At 45.2% G+C, this 12,733-nt stretch overlaps 1 long non-coding RNA gene across 1 annotated transcript in view; it reads left to right on the top strand.

Moving 5' to 3' along the window:
- Window positions 1–3,698, top strand: part of LOC119469244 — a 49,207-nt gene extending 45,509 nt beyond the window's left edge. Inside the window, exons 4-5 of the long non-coding RNA XR_005198054.1 lie at window positions 2,589–2,769; window positions 3,257–3,698. This is a non-coding gene — a long non-coding RNA (uncharacterized LOC119469244). The remainder of the gene's footprint in view (window positions 1–2,588; window positions 2,770–3,256) is intronic.
- Window positions 3,699–12,733: the final 9,035 nt, after the last annotated feature.

Here is a 12,733-nt window from a genome sequence, read left to right on the forward strand (position 1 = left end):
GGATTAGGTCCTGCCCAGGACAAAATCAGAGGTGAAAACAAAAAAACTCAGGTGGGCCAGTAGGAGGCTGTGGGGAGCCAGTGAGCTCATGCCCCATCTTGAAGGTCAAGGTCCCGGGAAGCAGCCCCTGAGATGGAAATCTGAATATAGGTGGTTTTCCAGAGAGTGCTCTTAGGATCTTGGAGGAGCCAGGGAAGCAGGCTTAGGCAGTTGCAATAGAGGCCTTGGCCAGTCCCATCAGGAGCTGGGCCAGCCCTTAGGACATGTCACAGCCTGAGATAGGGAGGTCACACCTCTGTACCCTGCAGTGATCAGATTTTGGATGGCTGCCCACAGGAGAGATGTTGTTAATATCTTGGGTAAACTGGGTAAAGCAGCCTCTTTAAGGTGGTGTCTGGATCCGGGTGACGGCTTCGAGGTGGAAAAGCAAGCGTGAGTGGTCTCAGCTTTCAGCTTTTCAAGAGAAGCTATAAATCTAGATTTTGATGTTAACTCACCAATTTTTTTTTAAATGCTGGAAACTCTAGACTTTTCAAACCTGCTGTGAGGGGCTCACATGCTAGGCACAAGGGCTGGAGGAGGCCTGATGCTGCCTGCCGATGCCCCTTGATATAAAACCAGGCTGGGCACAGTAGCTTATGCCTGTAATCCCAGCACTTTGGGAGTCCGAGGTGAGTGGATCACTTGAGGTCAGGAGTTTGAGACCAGCACGGCCAACATGGTAAAACCCCGTCTCTATTAAAAATACAAAAAAAAAAGTAGCCGGTAGTGGTGGCTCACCCTGTAATCCCAGCTCCTTAGGAGGCTGAAGCAGGAGAATCGCTTGAACCCGAGAGGTGGAGGTTGCAGTGAGCCGGGATTGTACCACTGCACTCCAGCCTGGGGAACAAGAGCAAAAAACTTCGTCAAAAAAAAAGAAAAAGAAAAAACCAAACCTGCTGTGTCATCTGACTTCACACTAGTGTCTGATTGCCCCACTGGAGAGGAAACCCTATGGGGCAGAAATCTTTGGGTTTTGATCTCCACCATATCCCCGGCATCTAGGGCAGGGCCAGGCCTGGATGCAGGATGAGAGAAGGAACCCGAGGCCAAATGAGTAATTTGCCTCAGTGTGCAGGTTACTTAATTGCAAAGAAAGGAAAAACAACAGTGACAGAAAACAACCCAATGGAAAAATGAGCAAAGGACTTGAAGAGACATTTCTCCAAAGATGTACATGTGGCCAATAAACACAGGGAAAGATACTCAGAATCACTAATCCTTAGGGAAATGCAAGTCAAAATTGCAAACCTGAGATACTGCTTCACACCGATTAGGGTGATGATTATTAAAAAAATAAAAATAAAAATAAAACAGGCTGGGCATGGTGGCTCATGTCTGTAATCCCAGCACTTTGGGAGGTTGAGACAGGTGGATTACCTGAGGTTAGGAGTTCAAGACCAGCCTGGCCAACATGGTGAAACCCAGTCTCTACTAAAAATACAAATATTAGCTGGGTGTGGTAACACATACCTGTAATCCCAGCTCCTCAGGAGGCTGAGGCAGGAGAATGGCTTGAACCCATTGGAGGTTGTAGTGAGGAGCTGGAGGCTGCCGTGAGCCGAGATTGTACCATTGTCCTCCAGCCTGGGTGACAGAGCGAGACTCTGTCTCAAAAAACAGAAAACAAACACAAAACAGAATAGCAAGTATTGATGAGGATGTGGAGAAGTTGGAGCCCTGTGCATCCCAAGCAGAATGTAAAATGGTGCATCTGCTGCAGAAAACAGCTTGGTGGTTCCTCCAAAAATTCAACCCAGAATTATCGTACGATCCAGCAATTCCACCCAAAAGAATCAAAAGCCGACTTTAACGAATATTTTTACTTTCACATTTATAGTAACATTACTCATAATAGTCCCAAAGTAGAAGTAACTCAAGTGTCCAGCTGAATGAATAAACAAAATGTAGCACATATACACAATGGAATAGTATTCAGCCTTAAAAAAGAAGGAAATGTTGACACATGATTCAACATGGATGACTCCTGAAGACATTATGCTACGTGAAATAAACCAGTCACCAAAGAGCAAATGTTGTCGGATTCCACTCATCTGAGGTACCTAGAGCAGTCAGATTCATAGAGACAGAAAGTAGAATGGTTGTTCTGGGGCCTATGGGGAGGGAGGAATGGGGAGTTAGTGTTTAATGGGTACAGGGTTGCAGTTGTGCAAGATGAAAAAGATCTGGGCCAGGCGTGGTGACTCACACTTGTCATCCCAGGACTCTGGGAAGCCGCGGTGGGAGGATCACCTGAGGTCAGGAGTTTGAGACCAGCCTGGCCAACATGGTGAAACCCTGTCTCTACTAAAAATACAAAAATTAGCCAGGTGTGGTGGTGGGCACCTGTAATCCCAGCTACTAGGGAGGCTGAGGTGGGAGAATTGCTTGAACCTGGGAGACAGAGGTTGCAGTAAGCAGAGATTGTGCCATTGCACACTAGCCTGGGTGACATAGTGAGACTCTGTNAAAAAAAAAAAAAAAAAAAAAAAAGCACTACTGCTTTCATCTTGTCCACTCTCTTGGTTGCTGTCCCTGGGGAAAGGCAGCCACCATGTCATGAGGACATTTAAGCAGCCCGTGGACAGGAACTGAAGGTCCTGGGAAACAACCAGTCCCTTTGCCAACCCCTTCAAGCCTTCAGATGACCGCAGCCTCGTGAAAAATTTGGAGCCAGAGCCACCCTCCTAAGCCAATCCTGAATTCCTGATCCACACAATGGTTTGCGAGGTAAATGCTTACTGTTGTCTTAAACCAGTAAGTTTTACATTATTAATTATGCAAAATTTGATAATGATTCCTTAACACAGAATGATAGATACTATTTTTTTTTTTTTTTTTTTGAGACGGAGTCTTGCTCTGTCGCCCAGGCTGGAGTGCAGTGGTGCGATCTCAGCTCACTGCAACCTCTGCCTCCCAGGTTCAAGTGATTCTCCTGCCTCAGCCTCTCGAGTAGCTGGGATTACAGGCGCCCTTCACCAGGCCAGGGTAATTTTTGTGCTTTTAGTAGACGTGGGGTTTTACCATGTTGGCCAGGCTGGTCTCGAGCTCCCGACCTCATGATCCACCTGCCTTGGCCTCCCAAAGTGCTGGGATTACAGGCATAAGACAGCATGCCCGGCTGATAGATACTGTATTTTATTACATATGATAACAATTTATCTCATGCCCACACATCAAAGCGATCAAATCCTGTTTGTTCCTTCTTTAAATCCAGAATCTGAACGTCCTCCCACCTCCAAAGCCACCACCTGGGTCCACAGCCACCCCGTCTTTGCTCTCCCTGACCATTGCCACAACCTCCTCTGTGATCTCACTGCTTCACTCCTGCCCTTCTCCAGCCTGTTCTGCCCAAGCAGCCGCCCTGCTCCAGAAGCTGTCCTGCCCCTCACTGAACAGGTGGACCTGTGAGGGCAGAGGTGACCCCATGGCTTCTGGGAGGCTGCAGGAGACTGTCCTGGGAAAACAGGATTAACAGGGTCCTTCTGAGGGGAAGTCTTTATTAGAGGAGTGACTCCTGAGGTGGTCAGTGGCGAAGACGGTGTCAGGGCCAGGTGAGGAGTGTGCCCATGGCCCTGTTCCATTAATCTCCGCAGTTTGGATGACAGCCTGAGTGCGTGCATGAGTATGAAAGGGGTGTGTGTGTGCCTTATGCCTGCTCCTGGTGGCCAGGGGAGTGGGCTGGTTCAGTGCACAGACACTGTAGTTAAAAATCACAGCTCTGGCTGTGTGACTTTGGGCAAGTTGCTTAACCTCTCAGTGCCTCCATTTCCTCCTCTGTAACGTGAGACTAAAAATGCCACTCATACCTGCCTCACAGGGCTGTCATGAGGATTAAATAAGTTCATAGGTGCAGAAATGCTTAGGACAGGCCAGGCATGGTGGTTTACTCTTGTAATCCTGGCACTTTGGGAGCGAATCACAAGGTCAGGAGTTCGAGACCAACCGGGCCCATATGATGTAACCTGTCTCTGCCAAAAATACAAAAATTAGCCCGGTGTGGTGGCATGCGCCTGTAGTGCCAGCTACTCAGGAGGCTGAGGCAGGAGAATCACTTGAAACCAGAAGGCAGAGGCTGCAATGAGCTGAGATTGCTCCACTGCACTCCAGCCTGGGTGACAGAGTGAGACTCTGTCTCAAAAAAAAAAAAAAAAAAAGCTTAGGACAGTATCAGCGCATGCAGGAATTACATGGGGGTTGGCTGTTAATATCATTACAGGAGTGGATCAAATCCATCTCTGCCATGGACTTGCTGGGTGACCTAGCGCAGGTCACTTTGCCTCTCTAGGCCCAGTTTTCTCATCTGTAAAATGGGACCATATTGGCACTATCCATAGGGCAAGTGCGCAGATTTGAGGAGCTCGTATATGAAAAGTCTCCTTCAGGTGCAAGGTTGGTCCTTGGTTATGCACGGATGTGAGCCTCTTGGTGTGCCTGCATGTGTGGGGCATGGGCAAGCACTCAAGTGGCCTGGACTCCTCTCTCGGCTCTGAATGCCCCCTTCCTGGCCTGGGATCAGCAGGACCTCAGTCCATCCACCATCCAGGCATTCCTTTCTGGCCCTTTTTTCCTGCTTCTTGGGCGGCACCACCACCTACTGGCCCAAAGCTGCATTGCAGCCAATCTGCGTAGGAGAGCGGAGGGAAGGGAATGCGCACCGGGGCGGCTGCTGTGCGCAGAATATTTACCTATGTACACACCAAGATAGGTGCCATTACCTCTATTTTATATATACTGAGACTGAGGCTTAGGAAGTCACACAGAGAGAGCCAGCTGTGAAGCTGGGGTTAGAATCCCTGTCTCCCTTTCACCTCTACTCCAAACACCCTCTTAGAATGAGAACTCAGTTCAGGTTCTGCTGTCCTAGAGGATCCACCCCTCCCTTCTGAGTAGGGAGCCAGGAGCTGAAGTCTACGGTCCTTGGGAGAATGTCAGGGTTGTCCCACCACCCAGGGTCCTGATAGCAGAAGAAAGAACACTGGATTCAGAGTCCAGAGGTTGGGGAGTCTAGTGTTCCCTTCCCCACTCCTAACTGCCAGCAGAACAGCCTTTGGAAAGAATATACCCTGAGTGGGTATGATCCTTTCCATCCATGGCCCCACTCAGGATATATGCTCATACCCTGAGTACTTTCCATAAGGTAAAATATGGGCAGTTTTCTAAATATAGTCCTTTGCAGCAATAAATGCACTGATCATAAAGAACAGCAGTATATGGTGGCGATTGCATGCATTTGCAGACTGTAATTTTAGGTTCTGTTCTCTCTCAGGGGTGTGTGGGATTCTGAACAGTGGATCCACACCCCCACACCTTGCTCACAGCTGGGATCATGTCCAGGCAGAATCGCCCACATTGTGTACATCATTCTCCCTTCTCTCTTTCTGAGCACACGCAGTTGCATTTCCGAAGCTACGTAATAAAAACAGCTAACATTTATTGAGCTTTTATTATGTATTAGGCACTGCTCGGAGCCCTTTACTCATGCATTAATTCATTAATTCATATGATCCTCCTAACAGTGTTATGAGGTAGGTAGTATTATTATCTCTTCTCTTTACAGATGAGGAAACTGAGGCACTGAAAGGTTAAGTAACTAGTCCAAGGTCAAACCCAGCCCAATGGGTTCACCTTGTTCCTGGATGGGATTGCAGAACCGGCTAAGCTAGATTACCAATCTGGGTGGTGTCAGCTGATCCACCAGCTGCTGTAGTGCAGGGTCTGCAAAATATCTCAAGCACTGATCTTAGGTTTTGCAATAGTGATACTGTCCCCAGAAACAACTTGGGGAGGTTCAGGCCTTTGCAGCGGGGCTGCATGGCCCCTAAACCTTAATTTCTAATTTTGTAGCTAATTTGTTCATCCTACAAAGGCATACTGGTCCCCAGGAAAGAAGCAGGTCTTTTCAGGAAAGGGATATTGTCAACTTGTTTCGGAGTCAAACTATAAACTAAATTCCTTCCAAGGTTAGTTCAGCCTATGCCCAGGAACGCACAAGGACAGCTTAAAGGTTAAAAGCAAGATGGAGTCAGTTAGGTCTGATCTCTTTCACTGTCATAATTTCCTTAGTTACAATTTTTGCAAAGGTGGTTTCAACAGCCAGTGAGTGGTATGGCCTGGACTCGAAGCCAGGAAGTCTGGGGCTGCAACCCACACTCTTGGCTGACATGTTTGCCACCTGAACGGAGGCTCCGTGGAGCCATGTGTGTGTGCCTGTGTTCCTGTTCTCAGCCTACAAGCTCCGTTAGGCAGGCTAGAACTTTATCCAGGTCAACTCTGCATCCTCAGTGCTGGTCTATTCCATCCAGGGCCCCACTCAGGGTATATGCTTGGTGACTGTTGCACAAAAGCATAACGCTCACTTTGCATAAAGCTCACTTCAGTTTCTGTATCTGTAAGACAAGAATCAGAATCAGCTCTTCAGGAGGCTCTGACAAGCCCATTGATGGGAAAATTCTCTTTAAAGACACTGATATGAGGCCAGGCGTGGTGGCTTACACCTGTAATCTCAGCACCTTGGGAGACCAAGGCTGGTGGATCACCTGAGGTTGGGAGTTGGAGACTAGCCTGACCAACATGGAGAAACCTTGTCTCTAAAAAAAAATTAAATTAAAAATACATTTAAAAAAAGATATTGATATGGGCTGGGCACAGTGGCTTATACCTGTAATCACAGCACGTTGGGAGGCTGAGGTGGGTGGATCACTGGAGGTCAGGAGTTTGAGACCAGCCTAGCCTACATGGTGCAACCTCATCTCTACTAAAAATACAAAATATTAGCCAGGTGTGGTGGCACGCACCCGTAATCCCAGCTACTCTGGAGGCTGAGGTGGGAGAATCACTTGAACCTGGGAGGCGGAGGCTGCGGTGAGCCAAGATTGCACAACTGCACTCCAACCTGGGCGACAGAGCAAGACTCCATCTAAAAAACAAAAACAAAAACACTGATATAATTTGGATTTGTTTTCCGTCCCGAATCTCAGGAGGGGTTGTAATCCCCAGTGTTGGAAAAGGAGCCTGGTGGGAGGTAATTGGATGTTGGGGGAAAACTTCTTCCTTACTTTTCTTTTAGTGAATGAATTCTCATGAGATCTGCTTGTTTAAAAGTGTGTGGCACCTTCCCCCACCCCACTCTAGCCATGTAGGACATGCCTGCTTCCCTTTTGCCTTCTGCCATGATTGTAAGTTTCCTGAGGCCTCCCAGCCATGCTTCCTGTACAGCCTGCAGAATTGTGAGCCAATTCTTCTTCTTTTTTCTTTTTTTTAAATGAATCATCCAGTCTCAGACAGTTCTTTATAGCAATGTAAGAACAAAGAATACAGATGCTAAATTCTCCCTTGTCTACCTCCAGCTTGGTTCCTCCTTGAATTTTCAATCTACTCAACTTAGTGGCCTGCACCAGCTAGGGAGAGCTAATTGTGTGTATCTGTATCCAACTCTACATTCTGTAACATCATGTTTGTAGCTTGAAATCAGCAATGGTGAGTATTTACACTACAGCAATTGGCAAATGCTTCAAACAGGGGTTTTCCCCTCTAGAGATGTTAAACGTTTGCCACTGCCAGGAGGAAATGAATCCTCTAATGGCCACCTTCAAGGATACAGCACAGTGAAGTGATCATGTGTATTGGCACTGGAGCCAGACCACCTGGGTTCAAAGTCCAGCTCTATCACTTACCAGTTGTGTGACGTTCAGTTACTTAACCTCTCTGAGCCTCATTAGTCTCATTCATAAGATGATTCCCTATTTCATTAGGGACTCAATGCCATCTTCCATGTAAGTGCTCTCTCAATTAATGTTATATATTAATATTATCAATCAGCTTAGGAGGTGGATAAACTTTCTTGTTTTCCATCCTAGGAAAGGGATTGCTGAGGACAGGACTTGCAGTGTCAAAATGGAACCTTAAAAATGGCAATGCATAACTCCAGGTCTGGGCCATTTTTGAGGGTGTCTTGAGCACTGGCAGGCCAGATCTTTATGAGCCAATACAGGTTGTGTGTGTGGAGGGGGGTGCTGTGGAGCGGGGGTTGGAGAATGAGAGGCCTTCCCAGTTCTTGACAGGAAAGGCTGCCATTAGCTCTGAAGCCTAGAACAGATTTGGGGGGAGAGGTGATCTAACCAAACTTTCCCTCTGCCCTCGGCTTGCCAATCTTCTTGCTAGTGAACACTCCTAGTTTGAGGTAGAGGGCTTCCTGTTCCACCCCCTTCTTCCCTCTGTAGAGGAGGTATGTGTTGGGCAGGTGCGTGTAAGATACCCTCCAGGGAATTTTCCCATTTTTCTCCAGCACTGCCCCATCTGACATCCTGCCTGAAGCCACAGGTTTCCCTTGGAATCACTAAAGAAGCAGGAGAGAACCAGGAGAACTTCCTGCCCATGTGCACAAGAGGTGATCCAGAAACTTCAAGGGGAAAATCCTGCTCTTCACCCCAACACACCCCAATAGGCACTGATTTTTGGCTGCTAAGATTACAATCTCTCTCTCTCTCTTTAACACACACATGCACACACACACACACACACACACACACACACACACACACACACTTCTGTGTGCCAGGAAGTTCCTAGAGGGTCCTCACTCCTCAGATTCAGGTGCTTCAGGTGGCCCACACCTGGGAGGTGCCCACAACTGACCATGATGCGCACAAGACTGTGTGAAGGGCTGCCCCATGTGTCCTCCTGCCCCTCCCACTGGATCCCAATGAAGGGTCTTTTCAGTACAGGAATCAGAGCATGTCACTCCCAACCTGCCTAAACCCTCCAATGGCTCTCACCACTTTTGATCAAGACTTAAATCCTTTCCAAGTCCACCCTCTCCCTGTAGGATCTAACCCTGCTTCCATCCCTGTCTCCTCCCCTCGTCCCTCCCTCTGGGATCCATAGACTCAGGCCTCCTGCAGACACTTGAGGTGCCAAGCTCACTCCTGACCTGGGCCTTTGCTACTGCTGCCCCCTTGGCCTGGAACATTCTTCCCTGCCCTTTCTGCCCACGTGAGGCTAAGAGGCAGACAGACTCATGGTTGCTAGTGTAGAGAGGCCACACTGCTGGAGTTTGTATTTCAGTTCTGTCAGCTTGAACTGCGTGGCCTTCATCTACTGCTCCGACTCAGCCCTGCTCATAAAGCAAGAAGGTTACTCTGAGAGAAGTGGGTCATTGTCCCCACCCCCCAGCTCCAGAGCAGTGTCACAGATACTGTGTCCAAGGGAGAGACAGGTCATAACAACATAGATCTTTAAAGTTGTCAGTAAAGGAACTGACTTTCATTATAACATAGTGTGCAGAAATTTAAGCCTAAGAGTGCTCTCAGAAGCAGCGGAGATTTTGGTAGTGATCAGAACCCAAAGTTGCTATAATATGTCAGGTTAAATGTTCATTTTTCCAGCAAAGAATTTCAAGACCTGCAAAGAAATAGACACACGTGACCCATACACAGGGAAAGAGCAGTCAACAGAAACTACCTGTGAGAGTGCTCAGAGGTCAGACGTATACAGACTTCAAAGCAACCACCATAAATATGTTTGAAGAAATAATGGGAGCCATGCTTAAAGAATAAGGGAAGCTAGGCCAGGTACAGTGGCTCATGCCTGTACTCCCAGCACTTTGGGAAGCCGAGGCAGGTGGATCACCTGAAGTCAGGAGTTTGAGACCAGCCTGGCCAACATGGTGAAACCCAATCTCTACTAAAAATACAAAAATTAGTCAGGCATCGTGGCAGGTGATTGTAGTCCCAGCTACTCAGAAGGCTGAGGCACAAGAATCACTTGAACCCGGGAGATGGAGGTTGCAGTGAGCTGAGATTGTGCTACTGCCCTCCAGCCTGGGTGACAGAGTAAGATGACACCTCAAAAAGAAAAACAAAAGCAAAAAACATGAATAAGGGAAACTGTGATGACTATGTCTCATGAACAGAGAATATAAACAAGAAGATATTATTTTTAAAAATTAATGGAAATTTTGGAGTTGAAAAGTGCAAGTGAAAAATTTACTAGAGGGGCCCAACAGTAGATTTAAGCCAGCCAAAGGAAGATTCAGTGAATCTGAAGACAGGTCAATAGAGATTTTGCAGTGTGAAGAACAGAGAGAAAAATATGAAGAAAAGTGAACAAAGCCTTGGAGAAATGTGGGACACAGCTAGGTGCACCAACATATGCACAATAACATATGTAACAGAAGGAGAGGAAAGAGAGAAAGGAACAGAAAAAAATGTGCAAAAATAATCACTGAAGGCTTTGCAAATTGGATGAGAAACATGAATTATGCATTCAAGAAGCTTAATGAACTCCAAGTAGGATAAATGCAAAGTGGTCAACAACTAAATACATAAAAGATAGATGTTGAAACTCAAGATAAAAAGGAAATCTTGAAAGCAGCAAGAGAAACACAGCTCATCACATATAAGAGAACACCAAATAAGATTGACAGCAGATTTCTCATTTGAAACGATGGAGGCCCTAAGGCAGTGGGACAGCATATTCAAAATGCATAAACAAAAACTACCAAGCAAGAATCTTACATCCAGCAAAATTATCTTTCAAAAGTAACGATGAAAGAGATAGTCCCAGATAAACAAAAACAGAGAATTTGTTGCCAAGAAACTTACCCTACAAGAAATACTAAAGGAAGTTCTTCAGACCATAATTTGAATCCACACACACAGAAGCCAAAGTGCTCTGGGAAAGGCAATTAGATCATTATGAAAGGCAGTTGGAATGCATATTTATTCACCTTCTCTTAACATTTTAAAAATAATTTGTATATAATCGTATTGTGGGGCCAAGACATGTAGAAACGTAATGTATTTTGATAATAATAGCACACAGGAGGTGAGTGGGAGCAGAGCTGTATTGGATTAAGCAAGTGAGACCAGATGGGAACTGGAATCCACAGCAACAAATTAAGAGAACCAGAAATTATAAGTAAGAAAGTTAATAAAACAAAGTCTTTTAATATATACTTGCTCTCCTTTCTTCTCTCAGCTTCTTTAAAAGACATAAAACTATATAAAGTAATAATTATAAGAAAGTACTGCTGGTTTTGTAACATATGTAGATGTAATATATATAAAAAGAATAGTGCAAAGAAGAATAAGAGAAATAGAGCTATATAGGAGTCACTGGGCACGGTGGCTCACGCCTGTAATCCCAGCACTTTGGGAGGCCGAGGCAGGCCTATCTCTTGAGGTCAGGAGTTCAAGACCAGGCTGGCCAACATGGTGAAACCCCATCTCTACTAAAAATACAAATATTAGCTGGACATGGTGGCACGCTCCTGTAATCCTAGCTGCTGGGGAGGCTGAGGCATGAGAATTGCTTGAACCCAGGAGGTGAATGTTGCAATGAGCCAGGATCATGCCAGCACACTCCAGCCTTGACAACAGAGCAAGACTGTCTTAAAAGAAAAAAAAAAAAAGAGAGAACTATATAGACTATATAGGGGTAATATTTCTGTATACCACTGGAACTAAGTTAGAGTGTAAATCTAAAGTCAATTCTGATAAGATAAATATAGTAAGCCTAAAGCAGTCATTAAGACAAACAAACAGAACAGTGAAGAGGCTATTAAAGAAATTTAAGGCCAGGTGTAGTGGCTCATGCCTGTAATCCCAACATTTTGGGAGGCTGAGGCAGATGAATCACCTGAAGTCAGGAGTTCCAGACTAGTCTGGCCAACATGGCAAAATCCCCTCTCTACTAAAAATACAAAAATTTAGCCAGGTGTGGTGGCGGGTGCCTGTAATCCCAGCTACTTGGGAGGCTGAGGCAGGTGAATTGCTTGAACCTGGGAGGCAGAGGTTGCAGTGAGCTGAGATCATGCCACTGCACTCCAGGCTGGGTGACAGAGTGAGACTATCTCAAAGAAAAAAAACAAAACAAAATAAAAACACCAAAACAAACAAAAAATGCAAAAAGCAGGAATTTAAATATTACACTAGAAAATATTCATTTAGTGTAAAAGATGTCAAGGAAGCACAGAGCAACAGAAAAGACCTGAGACATATAGAAAATAAAAAGTGAAATGGCAGACATAAATCCAACTCTATCAATAATAGCATTAAATGTGAGTGGATCCAGTCAAAAAGTTGAGACTTCCTGACTAAATAAAAATCCAAGCTCAACTATATACTGTGTGCAGAAGATACACTCAAGATTCAAAGGTTAAAAGTAGGTTGTGAGTTAAAGGATGGAAAAAATATAACATGCAAACAGCAACCATAAGAAAACTTGATTGGCTATATTAATATCAGGAAAAATAGACTTTAAAATGACATATGTTACAAGAGATAAAGAGGGACATTTTATAATGGTAAAAGGATCAATCAATCCATTGGGAAGACATAAAAATTATACACAGATATTCCCCTAACAACAAAGCCCCAACATGTATAAAGCAAAAACGGAACTGAAGGGGCAAATAGACAATTCGAAAACAATAGTTGGAGACTTCAATATCTCACTTTTAGTAATGAATGGACCAACTAAGCAGAGGACTAAAGAAGGCAACAGAAGACTCGAACAACATTAAACCAACAAGATCTAAAAGACATCTATATTTTCACCCAATAACAAGGTAATATATAGTACACGAAATTTATTTAGGACAGTTTATGTTAGACCACAAAACAAACATTAATGATTTCTTTTCTTTTCTTTTCTTTTTTTTTTTTTTTTGAGACGGAGTTTCACTCTTGTT

The sequence above is a fragment of the Cebus imitator genome, unplaced genomic scaffold (genome assembly GCF_001604975.1).
Source record: "Cebus imitator isolate Cc_AM_T3 unplaced genomic scaffold, Cebus_imitator-1.0 Scaffold18, whole genome shotgun sequence".
In the NCBI taxonomy this organism is placed as follows: domain Eukaryota; kingdom Metazoa; phylum Chordata; class Mammalia; order Primates; family Cebidae; genus Cebus; species Cebus imitator.